A 3,558-nucleotide genomic window follows, 5' to 3' on the forward strand; every position below is an offset into this window, starting at 1 on the left:
TTGAGAAAGGATTTTACATTTTCCAGGATCCTACTATGTTATTTGGATTCTTCCAGAGAAGGTGTGTGCCACGATTATATCTTTTCACTTTACTTATTCAACCTGTGTGTTTAGCAAATAATCCCAAGAAGCTGGATTATATTAAGAACAGGGAATCAGGATTGGAGAAAGACTCCTTAGCAACCTGCGATATGCAGATGATACAACCTTGCTTACTGGAAGCCTAGAGAACTTCAAGTACTAAACTGATAAAGATCAAAGACTACAGCTTTCAGTATGGATTGCACCTCAGTGTAAAGGAAATGAAAATCCTCACAACTAGACCAATAAATAGCATTATGATAAATGGAGAAAACACTGAAGTTGTCAAAGACTTCATTTTGCTTGGATCCACAATCAACACTCATGGCAATAGCAGTCAAGAAATCAAACAATGTATTGCATTAGACAAATCTGTTGTAGAAGATCTCTTAAAGTGTAAAGAGAAAAGATGTCACTTTGAGGGCTAGGTCTGCCTGACCCAAGCTGTAATATTTTAGTTACCCCATATGAATGTGAAAGTTGAACAATGAAAAAAGAAGACTGAAGAAGGATCGATCTATTAAATTAGGATGTTGGTAAAGAATATTGAAAGTACCGTGAACTTTCAGAAGAGCAAACAAATGTGTCTTGAAAGAAGTACAGCCAGAATAGTCCTTAGAAATCAGGATGGGAGACTTCATCTCCTGTTGTCAGTGGTGACCGGTTATTGGAGGATATCATGCTGTGTAAAGTAGAGAGTCAACAGAAAAGAGGAAGACCCCCAATAAGAAGGACTGACATAGTGACAGCTACAATGGGCTCAGACTTAATTGTGAGGCTGGTGAAGGAATGGGCAATGTTTCTTTCTTGTGTGCATAGTATCACTATGAGTCAGGATCAACTCAACAGTACCGAACCATAACAAAGAAGATGCACCTTGGGAGACAATCCCTGGAGACCAGGTGATACGTTGTATTGCTTTTGCAGAGAGAATGAAGCCTTGTTATTTTCATAGCTTTGGTGAGCCCAGAGACAAGGCAAAACAGAGCTTTCTTTAATGTCCCGGTAGCAGAGAGACTAGTTTTGGCAAGAGCATATGTTCTGCTGTCAGAATATGGTAATAATGAGACCAGTATCGCATTTTAATGCCATTTAAATTTATTCTGTTTAGTAGTCATGTACTCCTTACCCTAGTCTGCTTGAAAAAATATAGTTGCTTTTAGTATATGCAATTAATAAAAATTAATTGACAGAGTGCAAAATTTTAGGTAACTTTTAAGCTCACGTATAATAATACAAGAAATAGTCGTGTATATTTTTTTTTTGGAAATCCATATTCTATATAGATTGCGTCAGCTTTTAATCAGAATGCTTGTTTTCTGCATTCTAAATCCTTTTATTCAAACTGCTTCTGAATTCATATCCCCAACATAATAGGAAAATGATTAAAGAATAAAAGTCCAAATCACAAATGACTCTTTAATATTATGTTTCTTTACTTTGCTCCAAAACCAAAAGATAATAAAAGCAAGCAGAGGGCATTTAACTCAAGGTGTTCTAAGCAGTTTCCTTTTTAATGTGGGGACAGGAAATATGCATAGGAAAGAAGCAATGAGTAATTATTACTGCTAGAATTTTTTTAGGTCAGCAATAAAGTCTACAGAAATTGAACAAGTCCCCTAACTGTCTTATTTCAGACAAGCCTAGTTTGTCAAATAACGTGTTATTGTTTGCTGGAACCTTTTAGGAATGGCAAGGAACTACATAATATTCATTAAACAGCCTCTAATGATGGACTCTTGATGAGGTGTCGTGAATCAGCACTGGACTGCAGACCACAAGGTCAGCAGTTCAAACCCCCCAGCTGCTCCTTGGAAACCCGATACAGAGTCACTATGAGTTGGAATGGACTCTACAGCACTTACCAACAACAACAACAACAACAAAGATGGATCTGTGGAAAGTTATCATGTATAACTTTGAAAAAAAGATGTCCCTTTTTCATAGCAGATTCTTCCAGGGATGTACTGCACTAAATCTTTTGCTATTTTTCATCAAGCCAATGCTTTGGGGGACCAAGGCTGTGTTGTAATTGATACGTACTGTTAGGATAATGGAAGAAGCCTACAGAATCTTGGGAAAGCTGGAGAAAGACTTGATCAAGTAAATATGTCTGATTCATCAGGAACTACCAATATAATTTTAACATAATTAGATTCTGGCTTTCTTTGGAATTAGCTGTTTCTTTTGCCCACGGTGATAAACCAACAGGGATAATGGTTTTGAAGCACTGAAGGCACATGTTTGTCATTTATTTATTTAATATTTAAAAAGCACTTGAGGTAGCTTACAATAACTTAATACCTTAGAAATGAAAAGCATGTGAAAGGGAGCGGAGTGAGGTGTTTTGAAGTACTTACGATTTCTTCCTTATTACACTTGAGCACGAAACATAGTGTAATTTCCCTTCCTGAAAGACGGTATATAAATTTATCTATTGGAAAGGATTAACTTTTTGATACTGAACTCAAGGTAAATTTTTCTTTGGATTATGTAATGCAAATTGTCTTCAGTTAAATCTTTAAAAGACTTATGGTTTATTAAGTTTGTTTGTATTGTTATACTTTTATAATAGCTATTGATATTTGTAGTACAAAGTCCTTAGCTGTATTCTTTTTCAAGATATTTTTATTCCTGACATTATGATTTTCATTGTCTTTATTTGTTTGCTTGGTCAGACTTGCCAAGATCTTATTGATTTTGTAAGGCTTTCCAAAGAACCTTTTTTTTTTGCTTAATTGATCCTCTTTAATGCATGCTTGTTTTCCATTTCATTATTTGCTGCTTTTATTTATTATTATTTCCTTTTCTATTATTTTTATGTTTAGTGTGTTGTTCTTTTTATAATTTCTTGACATAAGTCCTTAGTTTTCTGGTTTTCATCCTTCTCTCTACTATCTGCCTTTGAGATTACAAATTTCTCTGTAAATAGGATTTTAACTGCATCCCCACAAGCTCTGATATGGCTTATTTTAGTATTACTCAGTTAAAGTATTTTCTAACTTGCATTGAAATTTCTTCATTGAAATGTGCTTCGTAATTTTCTAACATATGAGGATTTTTCTAGTTTGTTTTTGTCATTGATCTATAGAACAATTTGTAGAATGATTTTTAATCCTTTGATATTTATTGAGATTTGTGTGTGCCTTCCACATAAAATCACTTTTGTTCTGTTATTAAGCACAGGCAAACTTAGGACTATTTTACCTTCCTGTTTATTGAACATGTATCTCTGAGTAATGATTTTTGCCTGAAGGTGATATCTTGAAGTGGGTGAAACAAACATTTAAGCACTCTGCTACTAGACAAAAGGTTGGTGGTTTGAACCTACTCAGAGGCACTTCAGAAGACAGATCTGGTTATTGGCTTCCTAAAAGTCAGAGCCTGGAAAACCCTATGGAGGAATTCTACTATGTACACGTGGGATCACTCTGAGTTAGAATCAACAACAATGTGTTTTTTTTTTTGTTTTTTTTT

Source organism: Chrysochloris asiatica, unplaced genomic scaffold, assembly GCF_000296735.1.
Source record: "Chrysochloris asiatica unplaced genomic scaffold, ChrAsi1.0 scaffold00008, whole genome shotgun sequence".
In the NCBI taxonomy this organism is placed as follows: domain Eukaryota; kingdom Metazoa; phylum Chordata; class Mammalia; order Afrosoricida; family Chrysochloridae; genus Chrysochloris; species Chrysochloris asiatica.